The sequence below is a fragment of the Muntiacus reevesi genome, chromosome X (assembly GCF_963930625.1).
Source record: "Muntiacus reevesi chromosome X, mMunRee1.1, whole genome shotgun sequence".
Classification (NCBI taxonomy): domain Eukaryota; kingdom Metazoa; phylum Chordata; class Mammalia; order Artiodactyla; family Cervidae; genus Muntiacus; species Muntiacus reevesi.
Window position 1 is genome coordinate 134,788,695 of NC_089271.1, and position 17,428 is coordinate 134,806,122.

A 17,428-nucleotide genomic window follows, 5' to 3' on the forward strand; every position below is an offset into this window, starting at 1 on the left:
CCCAATTTGGAACCAAACTGTTGTTCCATGTCTGGTTCTAGATGTTGCTTCCTGACCCACATACAGATTTCTCAGGAGGCAGATAAGGTGGCCTGGCACTCCCATCTCTTTAAAAATATTCCACAGTTTGTTGTGATCTACACAGACAAAGGCTTTGGTGTTGTCAATAAAGCGGAAGTAGATGTTTTCCTGAAACTCTCTTGCTTTTTCTATGATCCTATGGATGTTGGCAATTTGGTCTCTGGTTCCACTGCCTTTGCTAAATCCAGCTTGGATATCTGGAAGCTCTCCATTCACAAACTGATGAAGCCTAACTTGGAGAATCTTGAGCATTCCTTTGTCAGCGTGTGAGATGAGTGTCATTGTGCTCTAGTCTGAACATTCTTTGGAATTGCCTTTCTTTTGGATTGCAAAGAAAACTGACCTTTTCCAGTCCTGTGGCCACTGCTGAGTTTTCCAAATTTGCTGACATATTGAGTGCAGCACTTTAACAACAACATCTTTCAGAATTTCAAACAGCTCAACTGGAATCCCATCACCTCCACTAGCTTTGTTCATAGTGATGCTTCCTAAGGTCGATGTGATTTTGTATTCCAGGATGTCTGGCTCGAGGTGAGTGATCACACCATCATAGTTATCTGGGTCAATAAATCTTCTCTGTATAGTTCTTCTGTGTATTCTTGTCCTCTTCTTAATATCTTCTGCTTCTGTTAAGTCCACAAAGTTTCTGTGTTTTATCGTGCCTATATTTGCATGAAATATTTCCTGTGATACCTGTAATTTTCTTGAAGAGGTTGCTATTCTTTCCCATTCAGTTGTTTTCCTCTATTTCTTTGCACTGATCACTGAGGACACTTTCTTATCTCTCCTTGCTATTCTTTGGAACTCTGCATTCAGATGGGTATATCCTTCCTTTTCTCCTTTGCCTTTCACTTCTTTTCTTTGCTCACTTATTTGTAAGGCCTCCTCAGACAACCATTTTGCTTTTTTTAGTTTATTTCTCAGGAATTGTCTTGATCACCACCTCCTGTGCAATATCACGAACCTCTGTCCATAGTTCTTCCTGTACTCTGTCTATCAGATTTAATCCCATGAATCTATCTGTCACTTCCACTGTAAAACCATAAGGGATTTGATGTAGGTCACATCTAAATTGTCTCATGGTTTCCCTATTTCTTCAGTTTAAGTCTGAATTTGGCAATCAGTAGTTCATGCTTTGAGTCAGAGTCAGCTCCCAGTCTTCCTTTTGCTGACTATATAGCACTTCTCCATCTTCGGTTGCAAGAAACACAATCATTCTGATTTTGGTATTGACCACCTGGTGAGGTCCATGTTTTCTGTCGTCTCTGGTGTTGTTGGAAGAGGTTGTTTGCTATGACCACTGCATTCTCTTGGCAAAACTCTGTTAGTCTTTGCCCTGCTTTTCATTTTTTACTGCAAGGCCAAACTTGCTTGTAATGGGAGGTATCTCTTGATATCCTGCTTTTGCATTCCAGTCCCCTGTGAAGAAAAGGGCATCTTTTTTGGTGTTAGTTCTAGGTCTTGTATTCACAGAACCATTCAACTTCAGCTTCTTTGGCATTAGTGGTTGGGGCATAGACTTGGATTACTGTGATATTGAACGGTTTCCCTTGGAAACGAAGACAGATTTTTTTGTCCTTTTTGAGATTGCACCCATCCCACAGGAGGCAAGTAGCCTACCCTGTCTGTGCTTCCATAGCTCAGCTATGTGATCTTAGGCCTGTTGCCTGGCCTCTCTGTTCTTTCACTTCTGAGCTCTGTGATCTTAGCCAAGTTGCCTGTAGGCACTATTCTTACATATCTGAACTGTGTGGACTTAGGAAAGTTGCCTAAACTCTCTGTGCTTCCGCATCTGAGCTGTGTCATCTTAGGCAAGTTTGCTAACCTCCCTGCTTCCACTTCTGAACTGCGTGAACTTAGGTAAGTTGCCTGATCTCTCTGTGCTTTCACTTTGAAGCTGTGTGATCTTAGGTAATTTGCCTGACATCTCTGTGTCTCCACATCTGAGCTGTGTGATCTTATGGTAGTTCCTTACCTCTGTGTTGCCACATGTCAGCTGTGTGATCTTAGGCAATTTGGCTGACCTCTCTGTGATTCCACTTGTGATCTGTGTTATATTATCAAGTTGCCTCATACCTCTGTGGCTTCATCTTCTGAGCAGTTTGATCTTCAGGAAGTTGCCTGACCTCTCTGTGCTTCCACAGCTGAGCGGTGTAATCGAGAGAAGTCACCTTACTTCTCTGTGCTTCCATATATGAGCTCTGTGACTCGAGGCAAGTTGCCTAACCTCCCTATGCTTCCACATCTGTGCTAGTTGTCTTGAGGAAAATTGAAAGTTTGTGTGTATCCATATCTGAGCTATGTGACCATAGAAATCTGCTTAACCCCTAGGTGCTTCCACTCCACTTTGCAGTTGTTTGATCTTACATAAGTTGGCTAATCTCTCTGTGCTTCTACTTCTGAGGTGTATGATCTCAGGCAAGATGCCTGACAGACATCTCCTTGCATCCACTTATGAACTGTGTGTTCTTAGGCATGTTGCCTGACCCCTCTGTTCTTCAACATCTGAGCTATTTGATCTTACGAAAGTTGCATCAACTCTCTGTGTTTCAACTTCTGGGCTGTGTGACCTTACGCATATTGCCTATCAGCTCTTTGCTTCCATATCTGAACTGTGTTACCCTAGGCAAGTTGCCCATCCTCTCTGTGTCTACCCTTCAGAGCCCTGTGATCATCCTCAATTTGATGGAGCACTCTGTGCTTCCACTTAAGAGCTGAACTTAGGCAAGTTGCCTGAAATCTCTGTGCTTCCACTTCTCAGCCGTGATATCTTAGGCAAGTTTCCTAACTTCTTGTGCTTTCATATCTGCATTCTGTAACCTTGGCAAGTGGCCTAACAACTCCGTGCTTCCACTTCTCAGCTGTTAAATACTGTGAAAGTTGGCTAACCTCTCTGTGCTTCCACTTCTGTGTTTTGTGACCTTAGGTTAGTTGCCTAAACTCTCTATGGTTCCCCTTCTGAACTGTGTGATCTTAGACAAGCTGCACAAACTCTCTGTGCTTCAACTTCTAACCTATGTGATAGTCGGCATGTTGCCTGATTTCTCTGTGCTTCCCCTTATGAGCTGTGTGTTCTAGGCAAGTTGTGTGGTCTCTGTGGTTCCACATCTGAGGTGTGTGTTCTTAAGCCACTTTTGTAACATCTCTGTGCTTCCACTTATAGGCTGTGTGAACTTAGATAAGTTGCCTCACCTCCCTATTTTTCTACGTATGAACTGTGTGACCTTAGGCATCTGACCTGTACTTCCACTTAAGAGCTGTTTGATCTTAGGGAAGTTGCCTGAACTCTCTCAAGGCTTCACTGTCCATTCCCAACTCCCAGAGTTTGCTGAAACTCCTGTATATAGAGTCGGTGATGCCATCCAACTTAGTCATCCTCTATCATCCACTTGGAATCCTGCAATCAAAATTTCCCGGCATTTGGGTCTTTTCCAGTGAGTCAGTTTTTCACATCAGGTGGCCAATGTATTGGAGCTTCAGCTCCAACATCAGTCCTTCCAGTTTATGTTCAGGACTGATTTCCTTTAGGATGGACTGGTTTCATCTCCTTGAACTCCAAGAGGCTGTCAAGAGTCTTCTCCAGCTCCCCAGTTCAAAAGTCATTTCTTCTGTGTTCAGCTCTCTTTATTGTCCAACTCTCACATCCATATATGACTACTGGAAAAACCATAGCTATGACTAGACGGACCTTTGTCAGCAAAGTAATGTCTCTGCTTTTTCATATGCTGTCTAGATTGGTCACATCTTTTCTTCCAGGGAGAAGCATCTTTTAATTTCCTGGCTGCACTCACCATCTGCAGTCATTTCGGAGCCCAAGAAAATAAAGTCTGATACTCTTTTCATTGTTTCTCCATCTATTTGCCGTGAAGTGATGGGACCAGATGCCATGAACTTCCTTTTTTGAATGTTGAGTTTTAAGCCAGCTTTTTCACTCTCCTCTTTCACTTTCATCAAGAGGCTCTTTAGTTGCTCTTTGCTTCCAGCCATAAGTGCGGTGTCATCTGCACATTTGAGGTTATTGATATGTCTCCCAGCAATCTCGATTCCACCTTGTGCTTCATTCAGCCTGGCGTTTCACAAGATACACTCTGCATATAAGTTAAATTAGCAGGGTGATTATATACAGCCTTGTTGAACTCCTTTCCCAGCTTAGAACCAGTCTGCTGTTCCATGTCCGGTTCCAACTATTGCTTCTTGACCCACACACAGATTTCTCAGGAAACAGGTAAGGTGATCTGGTATCCCCATCTCTTTAAGAATATTCCACAGTTTGTTGTGATCCATGAAAATACTTTGGTGTAGTCAGTGAAACAGAAGTAGATGTGTTTCTGGTACTCTTGCTTTTTCTGTGATACAATGGATGTTTCCAATTTGATCTCTGGTTCCTCTTTGTTAAATTTAGCGTGAATATCTGGAATTTCTCAGTTCATTGTCTGTTGAAGCCTAGCTGAGAGAATTTGGAGCATTTCTTTGCTAGCGTGACAGATGATTGCATTGTGAGGTCGTTTCAACATTCTTTGGCATTGCCTTTCATTGGGATTGCAATAAAACTGACCAATTCCAGTCCTGTGGCTACTGCTGAGTTTTCTATATTTCCTGGCATATTGAGTGCAGTCCTCACTTTATCATCTTTTCGGATTTGAAATAGCTCAACTGGAATCCCATCATCTACATTAGCTTTGTTCATAGTGATGCTTTCTCATCCCCACGTGACTTTGCATTCCAGGATGCCTGGCTCTAGGTGAGTGATCACACCATCATGGTTATCTGGGTAATTAAGATCATTTTGGTATAGTTCTTCCATGTATACTTACCACCTCTTTTTAATACCATCTGCTTCTTTTAGGTCCATACCGTTTCTGTCCTTTATTGTGTCCTTATCTTAGGCTTGAGAGATAAAAGAATTCATGGGAAGAGATTCACACTATATGAAAAAAAAACCTCAAGTAGTAGTGGCTTGCCATTGAGCTGCCATTTGCACTGGTGGTGGGATGATTTTCAATGCTCTAATGAGTAAGCCCACCAGTCTACTTCAGGCTCACTTTGCACTAGGCCAATCCATGGTAACGACTTAAAGTAAGCTGCTTATGTATATGCCTTCATGTGAAAGAGCAATGCTGAGTTAATTTCCTTCCATTTCAAATAATGACTAATATTTATATTGATAAAGTTAATGTACTGTGGAGTACAATAATCATTTGCCTCATTCTCAACATTGTTTAATTTATATTGCTATTTTTGGCTTCAGTGAAAGTATTTTCCTTTTTTAATATTCTATTTTTATACTGGAGGACAATTGGTTAGCAATGTTGTGATAGTTTATGTCTACAGCAAAGCGACTCAGTTATACATATATCTATTCTTTTTCAAATTCTTTTCCTGCTTATGTCCTTACAGAGTATTCAGCAGAGTTTCCTGTGCTATTGAGTAGGTCCCTGTTGGTTATGCATTTTAAATACAGCAGTGTGTACCTGTCAATCCCAAACATAGTTAACTGAAATATGTCTTTTATCATGAGTCACTTTAAATTAGTGTTGGAAGTAAACATAATGTACATTTTATTAATGATAACATATTAATTAGAAAAAATATTCATTAGGCACAATACCAGACATTAGAAGACAAGTGTCTTAAGATTTCTCTTCTCTTGAAAATCAAAAACATAGAAAATATTGAGTAAAATAGCCTTCCCCCCAAGAGAACTAGCAAATTCTCTTTACTGCAGAAAAACAAAAATGTTTATAACTGAACTACAAGACTCTAGGTGAAACTAGTTAAAACTGATCATTAGACATTCTATAAATCTATGTTCCGTTTAGGTGCTTGCTAATTTATCTTCTCTGTTTATGGATTATATCGAAGAGCATTTGGACCTTCAAAATTACAGAATCACTGAGAGAAAATTAATTGTTACCAATAGCAAACAGTTTAGTTACTGTCATTTTTTAAATATAACTTATTCAATAACCATACCAACATATTTTATGATTGCTCTCTAGTTCTATCAATACATATTGACTCATTAGAATCTTAGTGGAGAAGAGGCACAGATTATTAAAAACTTGAATAATGAGCATGTAGTTTCTCAAAACTATATGAAGAAGACACATAATAAGTCAAGATTCTGATAAAATACATATTTGCTTGTAATAAAACTTCAGGGTAAATGTACCACTGCAACTGCAACTGGTACAAATGCAGATTTGGTTATCATCTAGTAAGTATATAAGAGAATCTAAACAAACTGAAAAAAATGGGGGAAGCAAGTTCATGCTGAACTTAAACTTTTGCATGGAGGCATTCAACATTAGTGGACAAAGCGATACTCAGGAAAAGAAAACGTGCTCAGTGTTATACATGATTTCAAGTTATGAGTCGTTCAAGAAAAAAAATTATTAGAGGACTAATTAAGCAAAGTAATCACTGATGGTATAAACAGCAGCAGAAGTTTTGCTGAGCAGAAGATCTATTTAAACCTCAGATTAAAGATAAAACTCCTGAAGAATTGATGGTAATAAAACACAATGGAAATGGTGCAACGGATATATGAAAATAAGATAATGCTTTAGAGTAGACTGGTGAAACTAAAACAATGAGATACCACTACATTTAATGGAATGGTCAAATACAAAATTCTGACAAACCAGTTACTGGCAAAGATGAGGAACAATAGGAACTCTCATTTGTTGTTAATCGATTGCAAAATGGTAGAATCACTTTGGAAGCAATTTCTTACAGAGTTATTATACATTTATATACAGAGTTGTTCTACAACATGATCTATCAATTACATTCCTAGATTGTTCAGCAAATGATTTGATAGTTAATGCCCACACAAAAACATGCACATGAATTTTATAACAGCTTAATTCATACTCTCTCTCTCTCTCTCACCCACAAATTGGAAGCAGTGAACTATAAAATCACAAAAAGAAATGGATGAAACCTGAATGAATGTTATTAAGTAAAATAAGCTAGTCTGGAAAAGGTTAAACACTGCAAGCTGATAATTATACCACACTCTGGAAAAGGTCAAACTGTAGAGCAAGTAAAAATTATCAGAGGCTTCTTTCTTTTGCTTCAGAGGAGTTTTATTAGTTTGGATAAGTTATGTCAACACCTTATCCTCTCCTACTTTGACACACAAATCCACTCATTCAGAGTCTTCTTCGCACCAGAGTTCATACACTGTAATGGTATCGTGTGCGTCTGCGGGAACCTCAACATTGGGAGGGCTGAGGTTACTGCAGGTTGCCGCGGCAAGTTTCAGATTCCGCACCCTGGACACAAATTTCACAAGGTCCATCTCGAGTTGGGTTAAGGTAGCGAACATATAGTCCTTGTCTGGGGAGGCCTTTTTCTTTTTCTGTCCCAGAGAGCCAAATGAACCACCCTGACAGGCAGGAGGAGTCTGCACATTACTCTCACCACTCTCTCCTGTCAACTTCACTGTCAGGTACATGAGCACAATGAAGAAAAGCCCGAGTAACACCATCTTAAGCCAGTCCTGGGCATGCTCTGGTTGATTCTGCTGAATTAAACAGTGTCCTCCGCAGAGCACCTGACGCTGGAGTTCTTCGGCTGTCTCTCTCAGGGAAGTAAACATTAAGCCGTCGACATAGGTAACGGCCATGGAAAAGCACAGGAACCATTGGATGGACCACATGGTGAGCCGAGAGGAAACAGCTCCTGGTGTGCTGGTCTGCGCTGGCACCTGGAGACTGAGGACCAGCCAAGCTTGGCCCTTGGTGATGTCACAATGGGCCCCGCCTCAGCCAGAACCCACGTGGTCGTTGTGATGACTTCAGGGCAGAGGGTAAGGAGGCTTGTGGGGGTCAATTGGGAGTAGGGCTTAAAGGGAAATGGCGACATTCCCAGAGGGCAATTGAAAAAGAGGACTGACAGAAGAAGAGGGAGTGACAGAATGCCATTTCCATGCCAGTGTATTCTTTCTCAACCTGGTGCTCTCCCGGGAGGGTGGTTCCATCTTCGATTTTCATTATTCCATTTGTTGAATCCAGACCCTGGGCTGAGCAGAGCAGGCCCATGGGCATGTGCCCCTATGGAGCAGAGGGACAAGTGGGAAAGTAAGATATTAAACCAGAGGCCACAAACTAGAAGCCACTGATGTGTTTTGTGTGGCTGCACTGTTCCTAAAAATGACTGTGCTCAGTCGCTGTCGTGTCTGACTCCTTGAGACCCCATGGACAGTAGCCCACCAGCTCCTCAATCCCTGGGATTTCCCAGGCAAGAATATTGGAGTGGGTTGCCATTTCCATCTCCAGGCATAGAGGCTGTTTTAGGGCAGTGAAACTATTCTGTATGATGTTATGGAAAATACGTGACACTACATATTTGTGAAAATTGGAAGAACCTTACAGCACACCATTAAATCAATGCATGTATATTTTTAAAAACTTTGACATCAAGAATGGAATGCAGAATTTGACTAAAGAATGGAATTATATTACAAATGTATGAAACCACCTCACTAAGATCCCCTGACTTAAGTAACTTTGGAAATGAATGGAGTTTGCAAGACTGAAACTAAAATATAAAAGCAGTGTAATCTAGTTGATAGTGTTGTTTCTCGTAGGGGTACAGGTTAACAATCCTGATATTGTTACACATGCATACTTGAACAGTTAAATAGATGGCACATGAACATACATACATATATTTCTTTAACTTCTTAGCTGAAAGGTTTAAGAGAAATGATACTCCCAAAATCTGAAATGATTGAATACATGTGAGAGAATAGACCAATTTCCCATGCAGAAGAATTTCAGATAATTGACTTAGGTAATTGTGCTCTCAAGGAGGTGGAGTGTAACTCCCTATTCCTTAAGAATGAGTTACACATGGTGACTTCATTCCAAAAAATACAACAATATGGAGAGGGAGAAAAAGAGTAACTTGACAGTGGAATAACCTGACAAACGATATTTCAGCCAAGTGGTCAAGGTCAACATTACCAGGGATAAGGCATGTAGATTGAATCATGTGGTTAAAAAAAGGACACTCCATCTCTGCAGTCTTCCTCCCCACAAACCCGTGAAGTGAAAGTGAAAATGAAAGTCACTCAGTCATGTCTGACTCTTTGCAACCCCATGGACTATACTGTCCATGAAATTCTCTAGGCCAGAATACTGGAGTGGGTAGCCTTCCCTTCTCAGGGAGATCTTCCCAACCGAGAGATCAAACCCAGGTCTCCCCCAATGCAGGTGAATTCTTTACCAATTGAACCACAAGGAAGACCCCCCAAAAAATCCATAGTCCTAGGCTAATAGGAAAAGCATCAGACAAATCCAAGTTGAGGAACATTTTATAAAATATCTGACTAGTACTCCTCAAAACTATCAAGGTTGTGAAAAATAAAGGAAGTCTGAGAAATTGTCACATCCAAGAAGAGCCTAAAGAGACATCTGCTACATACAATGTAGGATCTGGGATGGGTTCCTGGATCAGAAAAAGGACATTGGGTAAAAACTAAGAAAATCTTAATAGGAAAAAAATCTTAGAAACAAAGTAGGCACTCTAGTGTATAACAATATGTGTGATATTTTGGAGCTTTCTGATACACAGCAGCTATCTTCGCTGTTTTGTTAGTAAAATCATTCTAAGGCTTTTTAAAGTTTTTTTTTAAAACATAGAGCAGTGGAGGCAACATTAACATTATTTGCTGATGACAGGAGACTTCAAAGAAAAGTACTCTATGCAGTCACCCTTTCCTATCCATGGGTTTTGCACGCAGGAATTCACGAAGTGTGGATTAAAAATATTTATTCAAAAAAGTTCCAGAAATTTCCAAAGATCAAAATTCAAATTTACCACATGCTGTCAACTTTGACATGTCATTTACATTGTATTAGGTATTATAAGTAATCTAGAGATGATTTAAAGTCTATGACAAGATATGTGCAGTTTATATGCAAATACTAAAATGCTATGCTACTTATTATAAGGGACTTGAACATCTGTGGATTTGGGTATTTGATCTTTGGCGGTGGTGTCTTAGAACCAATCTCCCACAAATATTGAGGGACAGCTATATCTTAAGGAAATTAAGCTAGATGGCTGGGTAAAAATAATAATGTACAGAACAGTCTTCCTACACACTAACAACCAGTTACATTTATAATGGAAGACACCATTTATAATAGCTAGAAACAGATAAACATTAAGAATATATTTAAGAACAAATATGCAATAGCTATTTGAAGAAAATTCTGAAATCCTACTGAAAAACACAATGAAATGCACGATAAAATGGAAAGATGTATCTTTTGGGAGTATGAAAAGATTTTATACAGGTATCAATTGTCCCCAAATTATTCTGAAGTTATGATGAGATTTCCACAAAAATACTAATATGATTGGTATGAGAAATAAGCTAATTCTATAATATATGTGGAAAAATAAAAATGTTCTAAGAGGCAGGGCACTTCTGAAAAAGAAGATGAATGAGCATGAAGGTTTCCTTACTAGATTTTAAAGCGTATGGATAGCCTACATGCTTACATAGAGAAGTACTGGTATACGACTAGTACTGGTACATGGTTAGACTTACAGCTCATGAGGTAAGACGTGAAAGCAGACATCAACTCAAATACACACACATACAGCATTTGTCGGAATGTGGCACCCCCCAAAATTCATGTTGTAAACCTAATGTCCAGTGTGATGATATTAGAAGGTGGGGCCTTAGGGAGATATTTAGGTCATGAGGGTGTAACCCTCAAGAACGGAGATTAATGCTCTTACAAAGAGAACTCACAGAGCTCCAAAGCTCCTTTTGCCATGTGAGAACACAGTAAGTCCCTTACACAGGAATCTTCAAACTGAAATTTCAAAGATTCGAACTTGCATTCCCATGTCCAGTCACGTAAGTTAATTCACGTATCTGGTGGACATTGTCACATGCGTGCATCCTCTACAAGTGGTTGTGCTTTTGTGTATTTTACAGCACAGTGCTGTATAGAGTACATTAGAACCCTACGTTGATTTCTAGCCCAGGATGTCTGAAAGCACGTGTAAAAGAGCAGTATACCCTATGACCCAGCAATCCCACTCCTAGGCATATACCCTGAGGAAACAAAAATTGAAAAAGACACATGTATCCCATTGTTCACTCCAGCACTATTTACAATAGCTAGAATATGGAAGCAACCTAGATGTCCATCAACACATGAATGGATAAAGGAGTTCTGGTGCTTATACACAATGGAATATTACTCAGTCATAAAAAGGAGTCAGTTCCAAAAGTTGAGTCAGTTCTAATAAGGTGGATCAGCTTCCCTTGTGGCTCAGCTGGTAAACAATCTGCCTGCAATACAGGAGGCCTGGGTTCGATTCCTGGGCTGGAAAGATCCCCTGGAGAAAGGAAAGGCTACCTACTCCAGTATTCTGGCCTGGAGAAGTTTCCATGGACTGTATTGTCCATGGGGTCGCAAAGTGTTGGACACAACTGAGTGAATTTCAATTCACTAATAAGGTGGATGAACCTCGAACCTATTATACAGAGTGAAGTAACTCAGAAAGAGAAAGAGAAATATCATAACCCATATATATGGAATCTAGAGAAATGGTACCGAAGAACTTATTTACAGGGCAGCAGTGGAGAAACAGACATTGAGGATAGACATATGGACATGGGAAGAGGGGAAGAGAGAGTGAGATATACGGAGTAAAGAGTATATATGGAGATATATATAGAGAGAGATATAGATATAGATGATATATGGATATAAACAATAACATGGAAACTTACATTACCATATGTAAAGTAGAAAGCAACGGGAATTTGCTGTATGGCTCAGGAAACTCAAACAGGGTCTCTGTATCAACCTAGAGAGGAGGGAGATAGGAGGGAGGTTCAAAAAGGAGGGGATATATGTATACCTATGGCTGATTCATATTGAGGTTTGACAGAAAACAACAAAATTCTGTAAAGCAATTATCCTTCAATAAAAAAATTAATTTTTTAAAAAAGGAGTAGTATACAGCCGATTCTGTTATTTGGGTACGAAGGCTAACTTTGCTGGACTTATGAACAAATTGGGCTTAAAAGTGAACTCTCAGAATGGAACTTGTTCATACGCAGGAGACTTCCTATAGGAAAGAAGTCTGCAATTCAGAAAAGGACCCTCATCTGGCCATACTGCTATCTGATCTTATACCTCTAGCCTCCAGAACTGTAAGAAATAAATTTCTGTTATTCACAAGCACCTCTATGCCTGGTATTTTGTTATAGCAGCCCAAATGCACTAAGATACATAGACACACATACTCATTAAGAATATGATAAAGGTAGAAGGTGTCATTTTACACTGGAGAAGGAAGTTTCTTCATCAACTAATGTTGATGCATTATGTAGTAACCCTCTGGGGAAAAAAATATAAACTTGAAGAATTATTTTTCTATACCCCATTTTTCACATATTAAGTTCCCTACTTGAAATGTGGTTTATCTATCTTTGATTGCAACGCTCACTTATGCTTCAAAATTCATTTCAAGAACCCCCTCTCTCTTCCCCTTCTCCCTCTTGCTGAGAAACTCATCACAACCGATTAGATGAGATCAATCAAGACAGATATCCATGACAGGGGTCATGGAGGCATAATGGGCCAGAGTGAGATGTTAGAAGTGAAATAGGGGTGAAGTGGATATCCATGCAGTCAGAGTAGCCTAGTATGGGGAGTCAGAACTCAAATAGGGTGTAGCATGTGTAGCAGAGATGTCAGAATTTGAGTAAGGAAAAAACGATGTCCATGCTAGGACATGTAATGGGCAGTCAGTGCCAAAGTGGGATTAGGAGACATTCACAGGGCACAGCAGCTTGCTACAAGAGTCCGTTTAGCCCGGAGGATATTAAATAGGAAGCTGGCCAGGCATACAGAGTAAAAGCCTCAGTCCAGAGAAGACAAAATCCACAAGGAGGAGGCAGATTTGTGTAGAAAGTCAGAGGCCAAGCAAAGTGAGGAGGGCATCCATGGATGGAGGTGGGCCGGCTCTGAGTGGGCAGTTAGAGACTGAGTGGAACAAGGAGAGTGTCTGCACATGGGGGTGTGCCAGTGCAGAGTATCAGAGCCCAAGCAGGGCGAGGGGGTATGTTTATATAAGGGTTGCCTGGAGAGGGTGTCAGAGCCCGGATATGTTGAGAAAGGTATTCACATGAGTTGGGGACAATCCAGCATTTTGTGATATCAGAGTCTGAGCTATATCAGGAAGATACACACACACACAGGCATGCACACACATGTACACTTCCAACACCATGTCAGAACTGGGAAATAATGAGTACATACAGATCTCATATATTGGATTCTAAATTTCATTTTCCACTAAAAATACTTGAGGCTTCTTGGAGAAATTGTTAATTCCATGGATAGGACAGGAAAAGTACAAGATGAGCCTGGAATATCTTGTACCAAAAGCATCAAATTTTTCAGAGACTGACGGGGAGATGTCAAAAGGACAGAGAGCCAGGCTTAAGGAGGTTTTCACTGTCTGAGGCTGGAACAATGTGAACTTCAAAGTAAATAACAATAGTGACAGATCTTGAATCATTAAGTAAAATAAGAGAGCCTTAATCAAATAGGCACAAATAAATGAATACATCTAATTTTGGTGAGGCTTAAAATATTTATATATTTTAAAATACAAAAAATTTTTAAAATACAAGATAGGGGAGAGTAACTTGACAGTGGAAAATCTTGTCAGCAACCACTTTAATCAAGTGACCCAAGTGAATATCATCAATATTGGGACACACTGAAATCATGAACCACCTGATAGAATGAGATTATATGAACACAGTATCATTTCTGTCATTTTCCTGTCAAAGATGCAAAACATGAAATTTGTCATGAGCAAATACTGGATGGAGCAAAATTGTGGAGAATTCTACAAAATAACTGACCTCTAGTTTTGTCATCAGAGTAATACTGCCTCATAGAATGAGTTGGGAAATGTTTCTTTCCACTTCTATGGACACATTTAGTATGTATGTGTGGAGAATTAGCATGATTTTTGGTTTAAATATTTGGCAGAGTTCAGCAGCGAGGCTATCGGGATCTAGGTAGGGTAAGGGGGGACTTTTGTGAGGTGGGCTGGGCAAAAAGTTTAAAAATGACTAATTCTATCTCTTGCTATTCAGATTTTCATTTTCTTCTTGAGTCAATTTCAGTCATTTGTGTATTTTCAGAAATTTGTCCATTTCATCTAAATTTTCTAACTAGCATCATGGTATTCCTTTACAATTATATTTATTTCTCTAAAGTTCGTAGCAATTTTTCATTTTTATTCTTAATTTTAGTAATTTGAGTCTTCTTCCTCCCTTGATCACATCGCTAAAGTTGTGTCAATTTATTGACCTTTCTCAGAGAAGGCAATGGCACCCCGCCCCAGCACTCTTTTGCCTGGAACATCCCGTGGATGGAGGAGCCTGGTAGGCTGCAGTCCATTCGGTCCCGAAGAGTCGGACACGACTGAGCGACTTCAGTTTCACTTTTCTCTTTCATGTACTGGAGAAGGAAATGGCAACCCACTCCAGTGTTCTTGCCTGGAGAATCCCAGGGACGGGGGAGCCTAGTGGGCTGCCGTCTATGGGGTTGCACAGAGTCAGACACGACTGAAGCGACTTAGCAGCAGCAACAGCAGCAGCATTAACCTTTTTAAATAACCAAATTTTAATTTGTTGTGTATCTCTGTGGTTTTCCTATTCTCTATTCCATTAATTTTGTTCTAGAATTAATTGTTTACTATGACTGCCTATTTGAGTTTAGTTTGCTACATCCCCTCACATAGGTGTGGTGTGTTTTCTCTTTCATTCTTCTCAAAGTAAAGTTGATCCTTGAACAACAGACATATGAACTGTGTAGGTCCATTTATACAAAGATTTTTTTTCAACAGTAAACTCTACAGCACTCCACCATCTGCAGCTGGTTGAATCTGCAGAGGTGAAATCACGGATTTGGAAGAACCACATAGAGGGCCAACTACAAGTTACATATGGATTTTTGACTGCAGAAAATGTGGTTGCCCTAAACCCCGCACTGTTGAAGAGCCAAATGTATTTCTACTTTCTCTTGTGATTCTTTCTTTGACCCTTTGATTATTTAGGAGTATGCTGTTTAACTTCCACATATTTGTCTGTTTCTCAAGATGTTTTGTTTTCCAATTTTATTATATTCAGAGGATGGATTTGATATGGCTTGAACCCTTTAATATTTATTTAGGTTTGTCTTATGTCCTAGAATATAGGGTATTCTAGAGAATGTTCCCTGCACCCTTAAGAAGAATGCATATCCTGTACTGGATAAACTGCTCTTTAGATATCTGTTAGGTCCATCTGGTTTCTATTCTCCTTCAAGATCTCTATTTCATTGTTGATCTTCTGCTAGTCTTTCTATCCATTATCGAAAGTGGATTAGTAAAGTATAGCAATTATTGTTGAACTGTCTATTTCTTTCTTCAATTCTATCAGTTTTTTTTTCCTCCATGCATTTTTCTGTTGTTTTGTTAGGTGCATATATAATTATTATGTCTTCCTAATAGAGTCCCCTTTTTATCATTATGAAATGTCCTTCTTTACCCCTAGTATCAATTTTTAATAAAAATCTTTTTTTTCCTTAGTACAGTATACCCAATTCTCCCTTTGGTTGATGTTTGCATTATGTGTATTTTTCAGTCATTTCATTTAAAATGTATATCTTTGACTCTAAATTATGCCTCCTGTAGAGAGCATATAGTTTTATCTTTGTTTTTTATCTAGTCTCAGAATATTTGCTTTTTGATTAGATTGTTCAATTCATTCGTAATTTACATAATTATTCAGTTCAGTTCAGTCAATTAGTTGTGTCTGATCCTTTGAAACCCCATAGACTGCAGCACTCCAGGCTTCCCTGTCCATCACCAACTCCCAGAGCTTGCTAAAACTCATGGCCATTGAGTCGGTGATGCCATCCAACCATTTCATCCTCTGTCATCCCCTTATCCTCCCTCCTTCAATCTTTCCCAGCATCTGGGTCTTTTTCAATGAGTCAGTTCTTCGCATCAGGTGGCCAAAGTATTGGAGTTTCAGCTTCAGCCTCAGCCCTTCCAGTGAATATTCAGGACTGATTTCCTCTAGGATTGACTGGTTTGATCTCCTTGCAGTCCAAGGGACTCTCAAAAGTCTTCTCCAGCACCACATTTAAGATCATCAATTCTTGGGCATTCAGCTTTCTTTATAGTCCAATTCTCACATCCATACATGACTACTGGAAAAACCATAGCTTTGACCGGACGTTTGTTGGCAAAATAATGTCTCTACTTTTTAATATGCTGCCTAGGTTGGACATAGCTTTTCTTCCAAGGAGCAAGTGTCTTTTAATTTCATAGATGCAGTCACCATCTGCAGTGATGTTGGAGCAAAAATAATAATAATAACAATAAAGTCTCTCACTGTTTCTATTGTTTCCCCATCTATTTGCCATGAAGTCATGGGACCGGATATCATGATCTTAGTTTTCTGAATGTTGAATTTTAAGCCAGCTTTTCCACTCTTCTCTTTCATTTTCATCAAGAGGCTCTGTAGTTCATCTTCGCTTTCTGCCATAAGGGTGGTGTCACATGTGTGTCTGAGATTATTGATATTTCTCCTGGCAATCTTGATTCCAGACTGTGCTTCATCCAGACTAGGATTTTGCATCATTATTAATATGATCAAATTTATGGCTATTTTATTTTTTCCAAAATTCATGTTTTTTGTCCCTCTTTTTATCTTTATTGCCTTCATTTGTAAATGAAATTTTTCAGTGTAGCATTTGTCTTGCCTTAATGATATAGTTTAAGTTTTATTTTCTTAGTGACTACACTGGGACTTTCTGTATTCATATTAACTTATTAGCTCTACTTTATATTTTTACTAACTTAATGACAGAATAATCATCAACATCCTGGGTAACAGTGAACTAAACTGGACCGGAATGGGTGAATTGAATTCAGATGACCATTGTATCAATTACTGTGGGCAAGAATCCTATAGAAGAAATGGAGGAGAAATCATAATCAACAAAAGAATCCTGATATGCTCTACTTGGGTGCAACCTCCAACACGAAAGAATGATCTTGGTTCTTTCCAAGGCAAGCCATTCAGCATGACAGTAATTCAAGCCTATGCCCCTACCACAGATGCCAGAGAAGTTGAAGCTGCTCAGCCCTATGAAGACCTAGAAAACCTCCTAGAACTAACACCAAAACCAGATGTTCTATTCATCAGTGGGGACTGGTATGCCAAAGAAGGAAGTCAAGAGATACCTGGAGTGACAGGCAAGTTTGGCCTTGGAGAACAAAATGAAGCAGG

The 17,428-nt window shown here is 39.5% G+C and overlaps 1 long non-coding RNA gene across 1 annotated transcript; it reads right to left on the reverse strand.

The window, feature by feature from the left end:
* Nucleotides 1-7,778: 7,778 nt before the first annotated feature.
* On the reverse strand, nt 7,779-11,930 carry LOC136153533 (uncharacterized). The gene is made up of 3 exons (XR_010660411.1): nt 11,852-11,930; nt 8,756-8,811; nt 7,779-8,141 (listed from the first exon to the last, which is right to left on the reverse strand). It is a non-coding gene; the product is annotated as an uncharacterized lncRNA (long non-coding RNA).
* Between the last annotated feature and the right edge of the window lie 5,498 nt (nt 11,931-17,428).